The sequence below is a fragment of the Bombina bombina genome, chromosome 12 (assembly GCF_027579735.1).
Source record: "Bombina bombina isolate aBomBom1 chromosome 12, aBomBom1.pri, whole genome shotgun sequence".
Lineage (NCBI taxonomy): Eukaryota > Metazoa > Chordata > Amphibia > Anura > Bombinatoridae > Bombina > Bombina bombina.
In genome coordinates, this window is record NC_069510.1 from 146196665 (window position 1) to 146217343 (window position 20679).

The 20679-nt window shown below is 41.6% G+C and overlaps 1 protein-coding gene across 2 annotated transcripts in view; it reads right to left on the reverse strand.

The window, feature by feature from the left end:
* RGS3 (regulator of G protein signaling 3) overlaps nt 1-20679 on the reverse strand; it is a 1044909-nt gene that overhangs the window by 154836 nt on the left and 869394 nt on the right. The window lies entirely within an intron of this gene.

Sequence of the window (20679 nt, forward strand, 5' to 3'; positions counted from 1 at the left end):
GTAAAAAGGAAGAACAATGTCATACAGCTATACCATCAAACGTCTGACCCACAGACTGCATAAACCTAAATACGTGCATGGCTGTGGTTACACAAATGCACAAGTACTATATATATATATATAAATGTGTGTGCGTGCATGTACTGTATGTATATATAAATGTGTGTGCGTGCATGTACTGTATGTATATATAAATGTGTCTGCGTGCATGTACTGTATGTATATATAAATGTGTCTGCGTGCATGTACTGTATGTATATATAAATGTGTGTGCGTGCATGTACTGTATGTATATATAAATGTGTGTGCGTGCATGTACTGTATGTATATATAAATGTGTGTGTGTGCATGTACTGTATGTATATATAAATGTGTGTGTGTGCATGTACTGAATGTATATATAAATGTGTGTGTGCGTGCATGTACTGTATGTATATATAAATGTGTGTGCGTGCATGTACTGTATGTATATATAAATGTGTGTGCGTGCATGTACTGTATGTATATATAAATGTGTGTGCGTGCATGTACTGTATGTATATATAAATGTGTGTGCGTGCATGTACTGTATGTATATATAAATGTGTGTGTGTGCATGTACTGTATGTATATATAAATGTGCGTGCATGTACTGTATGTATATATAAATGTGTCTGCGTGCATGTACTGTATGTATACATAAATGTGTGTGCGTGCATGTACTGTATGTATATATAAATGTGTGTGTGTGCATGTACTGTATGTATATATAAATGTGTGTGTGTGCATGTACTGTATGTATATATAAATGTGTGTGTGTGTGCATGTACTGTATGTATATATAAATGTGTGTGTGCGCGCATGTACTGTATGTATATATAAATGTGTGTGCATGTACTGTATGTATATATAAATGTGTGTGCATGTACTGTATATATATATATAAATGTGCGTGCATGTACTGTATGTATATATAAATGTGTGTGCATGTACTGTATATATATATAAATGTGTGTGCATGTACTGTATGTATATATAAATGTGTGTGCATGTACTGTATATATATATATATAAATGTGTGTGCATGTACTGTATGTATATATAAATGTGCGTGCATGTACTGTATGTATAAATAAATGTGTGTGCATGTACTGTATATATATAAATGTGTGTGCATGTACTGTATATATATATAAATGTGTGTGTGTGCATGTACTGTATGTATATATAAATGTGCGTGCATGTACTGTATGTATATATAAATGTGCGTGCATGTACTGTATGTATATATAAATGTGCGTGCATGTACTGTATGTATATATAAATGTGCATGCATGTACTGTATGTATATATAAATGTGCGTGCATGTACTGTATGTATATATAAATGTGTGTGCATGTACTGTATGTATATATAAATGTGTGTGCATGTACTGTATGTATATATAAATGTGCATGCATGTACTGTATATATATATAAATGTGTGTGCATGTACTGTATATATATATATATATAAATGTGTGTGCATGTACTGTATATATATATAAAAATGTGTGTGCATGTACTGTATATATATATATATAAATGTGTGTGTGTGCATGTACTGTATATATATATATAAATGTGCGTGCATGTACTGTATGTATATATGAAGAGACAGATGCCTGAATGACATCACATTAATTCACTATTTCTTGTATATAGGGATTAAACACATTGTTAAAAGTCAGCTTCACAGAAGCAAGAAGCTTGTGTGCAGCCAGCATTCCCCACTTCTAGTAGTGTAGGATATATTTGTTTTCAACAAGAGATCAGTCAGTTTGAAAGTATTGCATTCTCTATCTGAATCAATAGTTTAATTGTGACTTTCCTATCCCTTTAAAGGGACACTGAACCCAAATTATTTCGTGATTCAGATAGAGCGTGACATTTTAAGCAACTTTCTAATTTACTCCTATTATCAAATTTTCTTCATTCTCTTGGTATCTTTATTTGAAATGCAAGAATGTAAGTTTAGATGTTGTCCCATTTTTGGTGAACAACCTGGGTTGTTCTTGCTGATTGGTGGATAAATTCATCCACCAATAAAAAAGTGCTGTCCAGAGGTCAGAACCAAAAAAGAAGCGTAGATGCCATATTTTTCAAATAAAGATTGCAAAAGAATGAAAAATATATATTTGATAATAGGAGTAAATTAGTAAGTTGCTTAAAATTGGTGCTCTATCTGAATCACGAAAGAACAAATATTTCGGTTCAGTGTCCCTTTTAAATCCCAGGAATGTAGTTCTCACTTAAAAAAAAAGGAAAGTCAACCAGGAGGTGAATAATGCAGGAGAAGTAGGGGGGAGAACGTACTTAAAACACAAACGGGTAGATTACGAGTTCTGAGCGCTATAGAGAAATTAACGAACGCAACAAAAGTGGCGTTATTTAACTCGCTATAGTGCTGCCATTACAAGTTTTAAAAAACCTGGCTTGTGTGGGCGATATGGTGCTTTTAAGCTCCATACTGCACCAAAAACAAGCGTTGTTTTGACGTGCTCGTGCACGCTTTCCCCATAGACATCAATGGGGAGAGCGGGTCAGAAAAGAACGTAACACCTATGATCGCGGAAAGAAAAGCTCCCTAGCACAGCCCCATTGATGTCTATGGGGAAAAAGAAAATACAGTTTAAACCTAACACCCTAACATAAACCCCACGTCTAAACACCCCTAATCTGCTGCCCCCGACATCGTCAACGCCTGCCTACAGTTATTAACCCCTAATCTGCTGCCCCCAACATCACCGACGCCTGCATACAGTTATTAACCCCTAATCTGCTGCCCCCGACATCACTGACGCCTGCCTACAGTTATTAACCCCTAATCTGCTGCCCCCGACATCACTGACGCTTGCCTACAGTTATTAACCCCTAATCTGCTGCCCCCGACATCGTCAACGCCTGCCTACAGTTATTAACCCCTAATCTGCCGCTCCCGATATCGCCTCCACCTAAATAAAGGTATTAACCCCAACATCGCCACCACTATATTAAAGTTATTAACCCCTATTCCGCCGCTCCCCGACATCTCCACAACTAAATAAAGTTATTAACCCCTATTCCGCCGCTCCCCGACATCGCCACAACTAAATAAAGTTATTAACCCCTAAACCTCTGGCCTCCCACATCACTAAATAAACCTATTAACCCCTAAACCTCTGGCCTCCCACATCACTAAATAAACCTATTAACCCCTAAACCTCTGGCCTCACACATCACTAAATAAACCTATTAACCCCTAAACCTCTGGCCTCACACATCACTAAATAAACCTATTAACCCCTAAACCGCCAGCCCCCCACATAGCAACAACCTAAATTATTAACCCCTACACATACCCCTAAACCTAGCCCCAACACCCCCTAACTTTAACATAATTAAAATAGATATAAATTACATTTACAATTATTAACTAAATAATACCTATTTTAAACTAAATACAAACTTACCTGTGAAATAAAACCTAAGCTATCTACAATATAACTAATAGTTACAGTATATTGTAGCTAGCTTAGGTTTTATTTTACAGGTAAGTTTGTAATTATTTTAACTAGGTAGACTAGTTAGTAAATAGTTATTAACTATTTACTAACTACCTAGTTAAAATAAATACAACATTACCTGTGAAATAAAACCTAAGCTACCTTACACTAAAACCTAAAATTACAAAAAACATAAATTGTGCTTACTTGATAATTTCCTTTTCTTCCGTTGGAAAGAGTCCACAGCTGCATTCATTACTTTTGGGAAATAAGAACCTGGCCACCAGGAGGAGGCAAAGACACCCCAGCTAAAGGCTTAAATACTCCTCCCACTTCCCTCATCCCCCAGTCATTCTGCAGAGGAACAAGGAACAGTAGAAGAAATATCAGAGTGAAAAGAAGGTGCCAGAAGAATAAAAAGATGCCCCACGAAGAAAAAGGGTGGGGAGCTGTGGAAGCTTTCCAACGGAAGAAAAGGAAATTATCAGGTAAGCATAATTTATGTTTTTCTTCCTAATTGGAAAGAGTCCACAGCTGCATTCATTACTTTTGGGAAAATACCCAAGCTAAAGAGGACACTGAATGCCAAACTGCAAACCCATTCGCCTGCAGAGCAGTGAATCCATAAGGTTACCACAGCAAGCTGACCAAGGGAAACCGACCATAAAAGCGTAAGTCCAGCCCAATGAGCATCAGCACTTAGACAACCTGGCCAACCGTGATCAGGTCAATTAGTCCAAGTAAAAAGACAATGCCCAAGTTCCCAGGAACTGGGGAACCCGAACCAGCCCTAGAGCTAAAAAGTCCGGCAACAACTCCACAAATGAAAACAATGAGCGAAGCCTCAGCAACTGGAAGCACCAGGGAGAAAACATATCTGAGCCCCCAATTGTTCAAACAAACAATATCCGAGAACTTAACATGCTATCTGATATAAAAAACCAGACCACAGGGAGATATCAATGCAATATCCAGATCAAACCGGATAACGAGATTACTCGCAAGTCCCGACAAAAGGAAGAGATCACCACTTGCCAAAGTCCAATGTTCCAAAGGAGCTAAGGCGTTAAAAAGTCATACGACGACACTAGAGCCCATAGACTATCAAAAAGCCTCAGGACAAAAAGCAAGGGGATACCCCAAGGCCAAAATCACTCGAGCAAAGGCTGGTCTCCACATCACCTCCATACAATCAGAGGATCATAGAGAGAAAAGGACGCACAGCATCCCCAGCTCCGAGCAGAGCCCAAGGAGACTACGCCCAGTGCCCCAAACAGGGAACTACCATATCCCGGAGGGGAACCCAGGTCCCTAAAAGGAGACCTAACTCACATGGAGACAACAGAGGAAGACCAAAAGGTCTCATGAAAAAACGCTAGACAGTACACAGTCAATGTGCAATAGCTGCAGCTGGTCACATTCTGCAACCCATCCGCTGCAAGGCAGCTGAACTACCCAATAAACTACTAGCTGCTGAGAACTAAGTCCAGAAGGACAATTCCCAGGGCCTCAAAAGAAAAAAAGGCCAAACCGGACAACTCGACAGCAAGAGGGCGCAAGCCCACCAACCCACCACTACATGGGAAGGAGCTCTAGGGTCTGACAACCCCAGACACAAGAGAGAGAGACGCACCGGAACTCCACTGACCCAGTCATCCAAATTGAAGGCTATAAGGACTGAGACAATCCTTCCTGCCTCACGGACCCACTGGTCCTCTAGAATGCTTAGTTGAACACAGAGGATAACATGAGCACTCAGCGCCTCTACCTTACCAGCCAAGCAGAGGGGCGCCACGTGTCCAAACAGCTACCAGACAAAACTGAACCCAAACAGGACCATCCTGCAATCCGGGTCGTAACTGTCAAGCCACATAAATCCTCCCTCAGAGGGGAAGAAGGAAAACAGACAGGACATCCTATCGGATGAAAATAAAATACAAGGCAACTCGTAGGTTAACGCCCAAAAAGAAACAGGCCTACCGCAGGACCAGCCAAACGGAGCCCTGCACTTCCAAAAAAATCTCAATACATGGACAATGAGGAGATTACATCATCCCCACATGTCTAATGAGGTGCACCATTCGAAGAGCAGACTGAGTATTCCCGTATCCGATAAGGATAGGGTCGTTCAATAACGGAAAAAACATGTCTGAGTAACACGTGAAGGCGCGCAATTCTGTAACGAAAGGCACAACACTCCGGGAGTGTCGCACCCGCAGGGAACTGTACAGTCCAAGGTGGAATACCCGGGACAACAGGAGCAGGGAAGGGAAGACACCACCCTGTCCTCAAACTCTATTCAATTTAGGAAATAAAGGTTCATCAGGCAATATGACCTCTGGAACCCCTGAATTTGCCAAAAACCTCCCTTAGAAGAAGCGCAAATTCCTAAAACTAAAGTCTGGTTCCTCCACAGCTGGAGGTTGAGAGGCAGCAGACTCTGACCCAGAAAGTTCATACTCATTCTCAGAAGAACTTCATCCTCAGATAACCCAGTTGAATCCAAAAATTATTTGATGAACTCTGGGAATGAGTGCAATATGTAACCTTTTGCTTGTGCTTAGCAGGGCGAGGTAAAGCATTAAGGCTGCAGACACGCCGTCTGAACTGCGCAGTAACGTCTGAAGAAAAAAAAGGAAATTTATGCTTACCTGATAAATTGATTTCTTCTACGATACGACAAGTCCACGGCCCTCCCTGTTAATTTAAGACAGATTATATTTTTTATTATTTACAACTTCAGTCACCTCTGCACCTTTTTCCTTTTCTTCTACAAGATACGACGAGTCCACGGATTTCATCCTTACTTGTGGGATACAATACCAAAGCAACAGGACACGGATGAAAGGGAGGGACAAGACAGAGACCTAAACGGAAGGCACCACTGCTTGAATGAGACGGTCCTGTCTCAAAGGAAGTTTCCACGGTGGCAGAGAGGACATGTCCACTAGATCCGCATACCAAGTCCTGCATGGCCACGCAGGCACTATCAGGATTACTGAAGCTCTCTCCTGTTTGATTCGAGCAATCACGCGTGGAAGGAGAGGAAAAGGTGGAAAAACATAAGCTAGGCTGAACGACCAAGGCACTGCCAAGGCAGCTATCGGTTCGGCCTGAGGATTCCTCGACCTGGATCCGTATCTTGGAAGCTTGGCATTCTGTCGAGATGCCATCAGATCCAATTCCGGTCTGCCCCATCGGAGAATCAGTGAGGCAAACACCTCCGGGTGGAGTTCCCACTCCCCCGGATGAAAAGTCTGTCGACTTAGAAAATCCGCTTCCCAGTTCTCTACTCCTGGGATGTAGATTGCCGACAGATAACAAGAGTGGGCTTCCGCCCATCGAATTATCTTGGATACTTCTATCATTGCCAAGGAACTCCTTGTTCCCCCCTGATGATTGATATATGCCACAGTCGTGATTGAAGCGCATTGAATATTGCTCTCAGTTCCAGAATATTGATGCCTTCAGGGAATTCCAGACTGCCCCCCAGCCCAGTAGGCTGGCGTCCGTTGTCCCTATCACCCACGAGGGTCTGCGGAAACAAGTCCCCTGGGACAGATGATCCGGCGACAACCACCAAAGAAGAGAGTCTCTGGTCTCTTGATCCAGATTTATCTGAGGAGATAAATTTGCATAGTCCCCATTCCACTGTCCGAGCATGCACAGCTGCAGTGGTCTGAGATGAAAATGAGCAAATGGAACGATGTCCATTGCCGCAACCATTAATCCAATTACTTCCATACACTGAGCCACTGATGGCCGAGGAATGGACTGAAGTGCTCGGCAAGTATTTAGAATCTTTGATTTTCTGACCTCTGTCAGAAATATTTTCATGGCCACCGAGTCTATCAGAGTTCCCAAGAAAGGAACCCTTGTCTGTGGAACAAGTGAACTTTTCTCTATGTTCACCTTCCAACCGTGAATTCTCAGAAAAGACAACACTGTGTCCGTGTGAGACTTTGTCAGTTGATATGTTGACGCCTGGATCAGAATATCGTCCAGATAAGGTGCCACTGCTATGCCTCGCGGTCTGAGAACCGCCAAAAGAGACCCTAGAACCTTTGTGAAGATTCTGGGTGCTGTGGCCAATCCGAAGAGAAGAGCCACGAACTGATAATGTTTGTCCAAGAAGGCAAACCTTAGAAACTGATGATGATCCTTGTGGATAGGAATATGAAGGTAAGCATCCTTTAAGTCCACGGTAGTCATATATTGACCCTCATGGATCATTGGTAAAATTGTTTGTATAGTCTCCATCTTGAATGATGGGACTCTGAGAAACTTGTTTAGACCCTTGAGGTCTAAGATGGGTCGAAAGTTCCCTCTTTTTTGTGAACCACGAATAGATTTGAGTAAAACCCCTGTCCGTGTTCCAATTCTGGGACGGGACAAATCACTCCCATGGTAAAAAGGTATTTTACACAGCGTAAGAACGGCTCTCTTTTATCTGGTTTGCAGATAATCTTGAAAGATGAAATCTCTCTCTTGGAAGAAAGTCCTTGAATTCCAATTGATAACCGTGGGTCACTATTTCTAGTGCCCAGGGGTCCTGAACATCTCTTGCCCAAGCCTGGGCAAAGAACAAGAGTCTGCCCCCTACCAGATCCGGTCCCGGATCGGGGGCCGCCCCTTCATGCTGTCTTAGTAGCAGCAGCGGGCATTTTAGATTGTTTACCCTTATTCCAGTTCTGGTTGTTTGGTCTCCAGACTGACTTAGATTGGGTAAAGTTCCCTTCCTGCTTTGTGGAAGAAGAGGAAGCAGGGGGTCCTCCTTTAAAGTTCCGAAAGGAACGAAAATTATTTTGTTTACTGCTCATCTTGACATACTTATCCTGAGGTAGGGCATGGCCTTTACCTCCTGTAATGTCAGAAATGATTTCCTTCAATTCAGGCCCAAAAAGGGTCTTACCTTTAAAAGGAATAGCCAAAATCTTAGTTTTTGATGGCACATCAGCAGACCAAGATTTGAGCCACAACGCTCTACTTGCTAGAATAGCAAATCCTGCATTTTTCGACGCCAACTTAGCAATTTAAAAAGCGACATCAGTAATAAAAGAATTAGCTAGCTTGAGAGCTTTAATTCTATACAAAATGTCATCTAACGGGGTCTCAACCTTAAGAGACTCTTCTAGAGCCTCAAACCAAAAGGCTGCTGCAGTAGTTACTGGAACAATGCAAGCCATAGGTTGTAAAAGAAAACCCTGATTAATAAATTTCTTTAGAAGACCCTCTAATTTTTTATCCATAGGGTCTTTGAAAGCACAACTGTCCTCAATGGGTATAGTTGTACGCTTAGCCAGAGTAGATATTGCTCCCTCTACCTTAGGGACCATTTGCCACGAGTCCCGAATGGCGTCTGATATGGGAAACATTTTTTAAAAGTAGGAGGGGGAGAAAACAGTATACCTGGTCTATCCCATTCCTTTTTTATAATTTCCGAAATTCTCTTAGGAACCGGAAAAACATCAGTGTAAGTAGGAACTTCTAGATATTTATCCATTTTACACAATTTCTCTGGTGGTATCACAGGGTCACAATCATCCAGAGTCGCTAAAACCTCCCAAAGTAATTGGCGGAGGTGTTCAAGCTTAAATTTAAAGGACATAGTGTCCGAATCTGTCTGAGGTAATACATTCCCCGAGTCTGAAATTTCTCCCTCAGACAACAATTCCCTGACCGCCAACTCAGAACACTGTGAGGGTACATCGGAAATAGCTAATAAAGCATCAGAGGATTCAGTATTTACATTAATACCTGATCTACTGCGTTTACCCTGTAACACCGGTAATTTAGATCAGTGTTTTTCAACCAGTGAGCCGTGGCACACTAGTGTGCCGTGAGAGATCCTCAGGTGTGCCGCGGCAGACTGACAACAGTGCAGGGGTGTCCCTCTTTCAATTTTTGAAATATTGGGAGGTATGTGACAGGCTCATCAGGCATCATTTACAACCATGACATTGACATTCATTAACAGACAATCATTACGATTGTTTGTGAATGAATGTCAATATGTCATGTATAGTTTGTAGGAGGCATGGCATGACAGCACAGTACAGTGTATGTATGTATGTATGTATATATATATATATATATATATATATATATATATATATATATATATATATACACATACATATACACACACACACATACACTGTATATATATCCTGAATTAGGCTACAATGTGTGATTTTGTAAAATTTTGGGATGGCGGTGTGCCACAGGATTTTTTAATGTAAAAAAAGTGTGCCATGGCAAAAAAAAGTTTGCAAATCACTGATTTAGATAACACTTCTGTAAGGGTAGTTGACATAAATGCAGCCATCTCTTGCAGAGTAAAGGAATTAGACGCACTAGATGTACTTGGCTTCGCTTGTGTGGGCGTTAAAGGTTGTGACACCTGGGGAGAATTGGATGGAATATCCTGATTTTCTTCAAAGTGAGAATCATCCTTAGACACACTATCTTTACTTAAAATATGCTCTTTACAATGTAAGGCCCTTTCAGTACAAGAGGTACACAATGTAAGAGGGGGTTCCACAATGGCATCTAAACACATAGAACACTAAGATTCCTCAATGTCAGACATGCTGAACAGACCAATAAGTCGTTGAAACACTTTAATAAATGCTTTAAACCGTTTCCAAAAAAACTTGTACTGTGCCTTTAAAAATTAAAAAGTGAACTATTTTTTCAAAAGTGCTTATAAACGTTTATTTAACTTCAAAATTAACACTAACCTAAATAAGGCTTCCAAAAATGATTGCACCCTAAGTTTTAAGGGAAGGATTAACTGCTAAACAGTATTTATAGCCATATATAATAAATCAGCACAAAAATACCCTCTGCACCTCACCACAGCTCTGCTGTGGCGCCTACCTGCCCCCAGGGTACTTTGAAAAGACTCAACAACAATCCGGAGAGGAAGAACTCTGTTTAAGCTCCACCGGAGCTGAAGCCTGCTGCCTCCTAGCCAGAATACAGAGCGTGTCTAAGCGCGCAAAAATAAGCCCCGCCCATCAGGACAGATGACCGAGTAGGCCCAAACAACCGCATGGAGGAGCGGTTTAGCAAACTAGCCATGTGGTAATCTTAACCCCAATAACATGCAACGATCAAAATGTGACCACCGTAAACATATAAATCCCCAGTGTCTATAATGAAAATGCAGCACATAGCCCTCATTATAACCTTGCCCAATAATGTCAGCAGAAATAAAAATAAACAGGTATCAGTAACACCCCCCATGAAAATAGGTCTACTGCTTACCCCTTCCCTAAAAGGGAAAAAATATTCAGCCATCTTCTGACATACCAAGTGTCTCTTCAGAATAAAAAAGGCTGTACATACCTCAAATGCTGAAGACAGCATGAAACGGTTTCCTCACTGAAGATGTCTCCTGTATTACCTTCAGATCTGTGGTAACCAACATGGATCTTAGTTACAGCTGCTAAGATCATCAACCTCAGGGCAGAATTCTTCTTCCAAACCCCCCCCCGAGGGAAACAGTACTCACTGGTACCATTTAAAAATAAAAACGTCTTGATTGAAGAAACTAACACCTCACTTTACCTCTTCCTAGTATAACACAGGCAAAGAGAATGACTGGAGGTGGAGGAGCTATATATACAGCTCTGCTGTGGTTCTCTTTGCCACTTCCTGTTAGCAGGAGGAGAATATCCCACAAAGATGAAATCCGTGGACTTGTCGTATCTTGAAGAAGAAAAAGGCCCCCTCCAGATGGAGGATCAGCAATGCTACGGGAAAACGGCATGTGTATAGAGATAACAATGTAGGGTACGCACCTCACTGAACGACAACTTCTCAAAGGTAGACAGCTCCGTGATATCAAACCGGTTTGATATTATCACATTATCAAGGCATATGGAACATAATTGAGAGGGGGAACTAGGGCCTCCTCCCCATATAAACAGGAATTACTCTTTAGGAAAAGAGGGAGTGCCCTGTAAAGAAACCGAATCCTCCATCACTATTGCAATAACCGGAGAACTAGAGAGATAAAACATCCTCTTATTTTTTTTAATAAAATAACAGCACCTCTATACCCCAATGGCTGGGGCACTCACCACCTCCTATGACCCAGACAGTACAGAGATTTATGACTCCCCTCTGATGATCCGGTCAGGAAGAGGGAATGAATCACATGGTGCACAATGCAGGACCGTCCCTGCAATGAGAGAAAGCGCCAAGCTTGTAAGCTGCATGGCTCTCAAAGTGAAAGTGAAACTGTATATCCCATAACAGCCTATGAGCCCATAACATCTCACACATAAAGCAGCATAAGATTATTATTCCCCCCTGTTCAATAATCCCCCTAAGGAGATATTAACCCTTGATTCTATAAATCTAAAACACAAAAGGTAGAGGACGCCACATAGTGCAGATCAGACGAGCAGGGAATAGGACATGAGAGTAAGCAAACAAGCTACTCACGTGATGGAACGCAGCAATGTGCAGTGCAGGCAAGCCCGGCAGACTCCTAGGCAACTGGAACTAATAAGATCCTTGTCCCACCAGAGGAAATCCAGGGATACAGGATAGTTCCCACAGGGTGTGTCACACACCGGGTAAGGGAAAGAAGCCAATGCTCTCCTGGGCACAGTGGTAGACGTATCAATACCACAGAATTGGCAACAATGTTGTAAATCCGACAAATGAAAGATAGAAGTGCAGCAGCAAAGTCACAAATGTTTAAAAATGTATCAAAAAGTTAAAACCAGCAATGCGTTTCTCCGTGTCACAGCATAGTTTCATCAGACTGACAGCCTGATGAAACTGTGCTGTGACACTGAGGAATGCGTTGCTAAAGTTTTTAACTTTCTAATAATTTTTTAGGGGTTAATAATATTTAAACAGTGTTTGCGATGCGGGAGGGCGGCGGTTTAGGGGTTAATAAGTTTATTATAGTGGTGACAATGTTGGGGAATGGTGGAATAGGGGTTAATATTGTTTTGTGGCGGCGATGTCGGGAGCGGCAGATTAGGGGTTAATAAATTTAATATAGTAATTGCAATACGGGAGGGCTTCTGTTTAAGGGGTTAATAGGTAGTTTATTGGGTGTTTAGTGTACTTTGTAGCGTAAAACTCATAACAATTGAATTTAGATGGCGTTACGGATCTTGTAGTTTTAGGCTGTAACGCAGGTTTTTTAGCCAGGACACAAAACTCTTAATACCAGCGCTATGCGAATCCCATGAAAAAACGTCATTTTTAAGAGTGCGGTACGGACGTTGCGTTACAGGCTAAAAGGCTTGCGGTACAGCTATACCAACAAGACTTGTAAAGGCTGCGTTAAGGAAAATGACGCGTTATGGGACACAACGCTGCTATTTGACTCATAACGCTCAACTCGTAATCTAGCTGATAGAAAGCACTACACACATTGTATAGATATTGTAATCTGTATTTTATCCTTTAAATTCACTTACAGAAACTATATGATGCTCGTTTCAGCCCACAGATTGTACCAGACTTGCTTTGTGCGAGTGCATGCTCCTAAGCTTCTATCAGCCTACCTGGGTTTACTATTCAACAAAGGATCCCAAGAAAAAGAAGCAAATGTGATAATAGAAGTAAATGGAAAGTTGTTAAAAACTGTAGGTTGTGTCTGAATCATTACAGGGTTGGATTTAGTGTCCATTTAAAGGACCAGTCAATACAGTAGATTTGCATAATCAACAAATGCATGATAAGAAGACAATGCAATAGCACTTAGTCTGAACTTCAAATGAGTAGTAGATTTTTGTTAAATAAATTGCAAAGTTATGTATATTTCCACTCCCCTTGTATCATGTGACAGCCATCAGCCAATCACAAATGCATATACATATATGCTGTGAATTCTTGCACATGCTCAGTAGGAGCTGGTGACTCAAAAAGTGTAAATATAAAAAGACTGTGCACATTTTGTTAATTGAAGTAAATTGGAAAGTTGTTTAAAATTGCTACTGTATCTGAATCATGAAGTTTAATTTTGACTTGCGTCCCTTTAATGGAATGTACAGAATACATTGGTCCTAACAATTGCAACGCCGGAAAAATAAAGTAAATTTATGCTTACCTGATAAATTAATTTCTTCTACGATACGACGATGCCACGGATTTCATCCTTACTTGTGGGATTTATCCTCCTGCTAACAGGAAGTGGCAAAGAGCACCACAGCAGAGCTGTATATATAGCTCCTCCCTTCCCTCCACCTCCAGTCATTCGACCGAAGTTAGGAAGAGAAAGGAAAAGCGAAAGGTGCAGAGGTGACTGAAGTTGATAAAAAATAAAATATAAATCTGTCTTAAAAATGACAGGGAGGGCCGTGGACTCGTCGTATCGTAGAAGAAATCAATTTATCAGGTAAGCATAAATTTCCTTTTCTTCTACAAGATACGACGAATCCACGGATTTCATCCTTACTTGTGGGATACAATACCAAAGCTACAGGACACGGATGAAAGGGAGGGACAAGACAGAGACCTAAACAGAAGGCACTACTGCTTGAAGAACCTTTCTCCCAAAACCAGCCTCAGAGGAAGCAAAAGTATCAAATTTGTAAAATTTGGAAAAAGTGTGAAGAGACGACCAAGTTGCAGTCTTGCAAATCTGTTCAACAGAAGCATCGTTTTTAAATGCCCATGAGGAAGCCACAGCCCTAGTAGAATGAGCCGTAATTCTTTCAGTCTCATATGCCAGACGGATGATACTCTTCGGCCTAAAAGAAAGAGAGGTAGCCGTAGCTTTCTGACACCTACGCTTTCCAGAAAAAACAATGAATAATGAAGATGATTGACGGAAATCCTTAGTCGCCTGCAAGTAAAACTTCAGGGCCCGGACCACGTCCAAGTTATGCAACATACGCTCCTTCTTAGAAGAAGGGTTAGGACATAATGAAGGAACAACAATTTCCTGATTAATATTCTTATTAGAAACAACCTTAGGAAGAAAACCAGGTTTGGTACGTAAAACCACCTTATCAGAATGAAAGATAAGATAAGGCGAGTCACATTGAAAGCTCAGAAACTCTACGAGCAGAAGAAATAGCAACCAAAAACAAAACTTTCCAAGATAACTTAATATCTATGGAATGCATGGGTTCAAACGGAACCCCTTGAAGAACATTCAGAACTAAATTCAAACTCCATGGTGGAGCAATTGGTCTAAACACAGGCTTAATCCTGGTCAAAGCCTGACAAAAAGACTGAACGTCTGGAACATCTGCCAAACTTTTGTGTAGCAAAATCGACAAAGCAGAAATTTGTCCCTTTAAGGAACTCGCTGATAAACCTTTCTCCAATCCTTCTTGGAGAAAAGACAGAATCCTGGGAATCCTAACCTTACTCCATGAGTAGCCCTTGGATTCACACCAAAAAAGATATTTACGCCATATCTTATGATAAATCTTTCTGGTGACCGGCTTACGTGCCTGAATCAAAGTATCAATGACCGACTCAGAGAAACCCCGCTTAGATAAAATCAAGCGTTCAATCTCCAAGCAGTCAGCTGCAGAGAAACTAAATTTGGATTTTGAAAAGGACCTTGAATGAGAAGGTCCTGTCTCACTGGAAGTTTCCACGGAGGCAGAGAGGACATGTCCATTAGATCTGCATACCAAGTCCTGCGTTGCCACGCAGGCGCTATTAGAATTACTGAAGCCCTCTCATGTTTGATCCGAGCAATCACTCGGGGAAGGGGGGGAAACGGTGGAAACAAATAAGCTAGGTTGAACGACCAAGGCACTGCTAAGGCATCTATCAGTTCGGCCTGAGGATCCCTCAACCTGGATCCGTATCATGGGAGCTTGGCATTCTGCCGAGACGCCATCAGATCCAACTCCGGTCTGCCCCATCGGAGAATCAGTGAGGCAAATACCTCCGGCTGGAGTTCCCACTCCCCCGAATGAAAAACCTGTTGACTTAAAAAGTCCGCTATCCAGTTGTCCACTCCTGGGATGTAGATTGCTGACAGAAAACAAGAGTGGGCCTCCACCCATCAAATTATCTTGGATACTTCTGTCATCGCTAAGGAACTCCTCGTTCCTCCCTGATGATTGATGTAAGCCACAGTAGTGATGTTGTCTGACTGGAATCTGATGAATCTGGCTGAAGCCAACTGAGGCCACGCCTGAAGCGCATTGAATATTGCTCTCAATTCCAGAATATTGATTGGAAGTAGAGACTCCACCTGAGTCCATACACCCTGAGCCTTCAGGGAATTCCAGACTGCACCCCAGCCTAGTAGACTGGCGTCCGTTGTCACTATCACCCATGAAGGTCTGCGGAAACATGTCCCTTGGGACAAATGATCCGGCGACAACCACCAAAGAAGAGTCTCTGGTCTCCTGGTCCAGATTTATCTGAGGAGATAAATTTGCATAATCCCCATTCCACTGTCCGAGCATGCACTGTTGCAGTGGTCTGAGATGAAATCGAGCAAATGGGATGATGTCCATTGCCGCCACCATCAATCCAATTACCTCCATGCACTGAGCCACTGACGGTCGAGGATTGGACTGAAGGGCTCGGCATGTATTTAGAATCTTTGACTTTCTGACCTCCGTCAGAAAAAACCTTCATGGCTATAGAATCTATCAGAGTTCACAAGAAGGGAACCTTTGTGGAATTAGTGAACTTTTTTCTAAATTCACCTTCCATCCGTGAGTTCTCAGGAAGGACAACACTGTGTCTGTATGAGACTTTGTTAGATAAGTTGACGCCTGAATAAGAATATCGTCCAGATAAGGCGCCACTGCTATGCCCCGTGGCCTGAGAACCGCCAGAATGGACCCTAGAACCTTCGTGAAGATCCTGGGTGCTGTGGCCAACCTGAAGGGAAGAGCCACAAACTGAAAATGTTTGTCCAGGAAGGCAAACCTTAGGTACTGATGATGATCCTTGTGGATAGGAATATGCAGGTATGCATCCAAGTCCACGGTAGTCATATATTGACCCTCCTGGATCATTGGTAAAATTGTTCGAATAGTCTCCATCTTGAAAGATTGGACTCTGAGAAACTTGTTTAGACTCTTGAGATCTAAAATGGGTCTGAACGTTCCCTCTTTTTTGGGAACCACGAAAAGATCTGAGTAAAACCCCCGCCCCTGTTCTAGTCTTGGAACGGGATGAATTACTCCCATGGTAGAGAGGTCTTTTACACAACGTAAGAACGCCTCTCTTTTTATCTGGTCTACAGACAATCGTGAAAGAAGGAATCTCCCTCTTGGGAGAAAACTTTTGAATTCCAGTTGATACCCGTGGGTCACGATTTCTAGTGCCCAAGGGTCCTGAACATCTCTTGCCCAAGCCTGAGCAAAGAGACAAAGTCTGCCCCCTAGCAGATTCAGTCCCGGGTCGGGGCCGCCCCTTCATGCTGTCTTGGTAGCAGCAGTGGGCTTCTTGGGTTGTTTACCCTTGTTCCAAGCCTGGTTGGTTCTCCAGACGGACTTGGCCTGAGCAAAATTCCCTTCCCGTTTTGCGGAGGAAGAGGAAGAAGAGGGTACTCCTTTAAAGTTCCGAAAGGAGCGAAAATTATTTTGTTTACCCCTCATCTTAGCAGACTTATCCTGAGGTAGAAGATGACCTATACCTCCAGTAATATCAGAAATGATTTCCTTCAACTCAGGCCCGAATAGGGTCTTACCCTTGAAAGGAATAGCCAAGAGCTTTGACTTAGATGACACATCAGCAGACCACGATTTTAACCATAACGCTCTACGTGCTAAAATGGCAAATCCTGCATTTTTAGCCGCCAGCTTAGCAATTTGAAAGGCAGCATCTGTGATAAAAGAATTAGCTAGCTTGAGAACCTTAATTCTATCTAAAATATCCTCTAAAGGGGTCTCAATCTTAAGAGACTCTTCTAGAGCATCAAACCAGAAAGCCGCTGCAGTAGTAACTGGAACAATGCAGGCTGTCGGTTGTAAGAGGAAACCCTGATGAATAAATAATTTCTTTAGAAGACCCTCTAACTTCTTATACATAGGGTCTTTGAAAGCACAACTGTCCTCAATAGGAATAGTTGTACGCTTAGCCAGGGTAGATATAGCTCCCTCCACCTTAGGGACAGTTTGTCAAGAGTCCCGAATGGTGTCTGATATGGGATACATTTTCTTAAAATTAGGAGGAGGAGAGAACGGTATAACCGGTCTGTCCCACTCCTTTATAATCTCTGAGATTCTCTTAGGAACCGGAAAAACATCAGTGTAAGCGGGAACTTCCAGATATTTGTCCATTTTACACAATTTCTCTGGTGGTACAATAATAGGGTCAAAGTCATCCAGAGTCGCTAAAACCTCCCTAAGTAACAGGCAGAGGTGTTCCAGCTTAAATTTAAAGGACATGACGTCCGAGTCTGTCTGAGGTAACACACTTCCCGATTCCGAAAGTTCTCCCTCAGACAAATGTTCCCTGACCCCCAACTCAGATCCCTGTGAGGGTACATAGGAAATAGCCAACAAAGCATCAGAGGACTCAGTATTTACATTGATTCCTGTCCTACTGCGTTTACCCTGTAACAGTGGTAACTTAGATAATACCTCTGTAAGGGTAGTTGACATAACTGCAGCCATATCCTGCAGAGTAAAAGAATTAAACACGGTTGAGGAACCCGGCGTCGCTTGGGTGGGCGCTAAAGGTTGTGACACTTGGGGAGAATTAGGTGGCATATCCTGATTCTCTTCAGCCTGAGAATCATCCTTAGGCACACTTTCTTTACATAAAATATGCTTTTTACATTGTAAGGCCCTTTCAGTACAAGAGGTACACAAAGTAAGAGGGGGTTCCACAATGGCCTCTAAACACATAGAACAAGGAGTTTCCTCAAGTTCAGACACGTTAAACAGACTAGCAATAGCCACAATAGTCGTTAATAAGCTTATTTACTGATTCAAATTTTTTTTGTAAAAAATGCACTGCGCCTTTAAAAAATAAAAGCGCAACAATTTTTCTGTACTGCACCAAAAACGATTTTTATCACTAAAAAATTATAGAAAACAGTTAAATTTTGCCAAAAATTATTGCACCCTTTAAGAAAAAGGTTAAATCACACTTTAAAGAGACTTTTTATTTCGAAAATAAACTTTAACAACAAAAACAGCCCTTGCACCTGCCCCCAGGTTACTCAAGATTGACTCGACAACGATCCGGTGACTGAAAATCAACTTAAGGCCCCACCGGAGCTAGTGCCTTCTAGTGAGGAGAAAACTGTGCGTCTGAGCGCGTGAAATAGGCCCCCCCCCACCGTGGGCGTCACATTCACAGTCTCCATAACCGCATGGGAAGCGGTTTTAATAAGCCATGTGGCCCCCTTCACACACACATAACGTTATGCCATCTATTAAATAAATATAAAGTGTCACAGCTGCCTCTCCCAGTGTCAAGCCCCTTTTGAATTACCTAACCATAGTAATCAATATGTATATAACACAGTAAATTCAGTAACACCATATCCATACAGGTCTACTGCTTACCCCTTCCCTTACAGGGAATAATGTCAGCCAGTTCCGATATAACAAGTCTCCTCAGAAGTAGAAGTAAAAGACTGAACATACCTCAATGCTGCTTGTAGCATGACACCGTTCTCCTTCATCAAAGGAATACCTCTGATGAAGGAGCTCACAATAGCATATCCTTTGAAACGCGTAAGGTGAAAGGGGCTCACATATTGAGCACTCATTGCACTGTCGGATTTGACTTTCAAACCCCAAGATCACACTCATAATTAGGTTGCAACCGGCCAGTGCAACTCTCTATTAAACAGAACTTTCACGCATAAAGGAGGAATTGGACTTTTGTTTCTAATTTGGCATCTTATTTGTTTTATGTTTCACAGTTACCTCATTATCATTGAGGTTTGTTAATGTAAGTGTGCATTTGGCTAAACGTTTTTATATATGTTTTTATAAATAAAAACAGTATTACGCTATGTTTTGTCACCTTCTCTCCTTTAAACGATATTTGGCAATCTGCTGAGGGGACTACCTGGGTGTCAACACAACCTACTAACCGGAGACAATTCACATATCAGAGTTGGGAGGACAACTTTCTGGAGACAGCAGGGGCGGAGCTTGAAACACAAGTGGACCACGCAGTACTCACACCATTTGTTGAAACCTGGCCAGATCACGCTTCACACTTACCTCATACGATTGGGGGGTGTCTAGTAAGTAGATTATACAAGCCTCTAGTGGATATTAACGGTTTGGAAACTTCTGAATCTTTAAGAATCACCGTTTCATCCTGCAATTTGGGACTATTACCATTATTATCTTTCATTTTCTTCATGTTTCCCTTTGAAACAAGATAAAGTTTCACTCAATACTGCCATATTTAATGTTTATGAATTCATAATATAACTAAATACTTTTGGAGGGCACACTAACTGGCGCTGAATTCCTTCCAGCACTCTCTTTTCTCTAATATTTTATTTAAGGGATTGCCAAGAAAGGGTTCTCCCGCCTACTGGAAGGTCCATTCACAGCAGCAACTGGTCAGCTCCCTCCAAAAATATACACATTAATACAAATATTTTTGTATGAGTATAAGTCTTTATAAAAATCCTTGAAACACTTTCTAAATTCATTTATCTATAAATGCCTTTATATCAGATAATATTAGGTGACATTACTCATTAATAAATATGCATATATGTATGTATTTATTCATATGTGAATCTTCAACTTATATTAAAGGGACATCATATTCATATACTAAATCACTTGAAACTGATGCAGTATAACTGTAAAAAGCTGACAGGAAAATCTCCCCTGAGCATCTCTATATAAAAAAAGAAGATATTTTACCTCACAATCTCCTCAGCTCAGCAGAGTAAGTTCTGTGTAAAAAGTTATACTCAGCTGCTCCCAGCTTCAGGTAAAAATAAAAAAAATATGAAGAAATGAAAAGCAGCCAATCAGCATCAGCAGTGCTGAGGTCATGAACTCTTACTGTGATCTCATGAGATTTGACTTAACTCTCATGGGATATCATAGTAAGCTTCCTTTACCTGATTGGTGAAATATGAGAGTTCACGAGGCTCATCCCCTAAGCTGTCCCAGGACAGACATACTAATATGCTGCTTAGAAATCCTTTACAATGGGAGGTGGCTACTAAGAAACTTTTGAGGTAAAATATCTTTCTTTTTTACATAGAGATGTTCAGGAGATA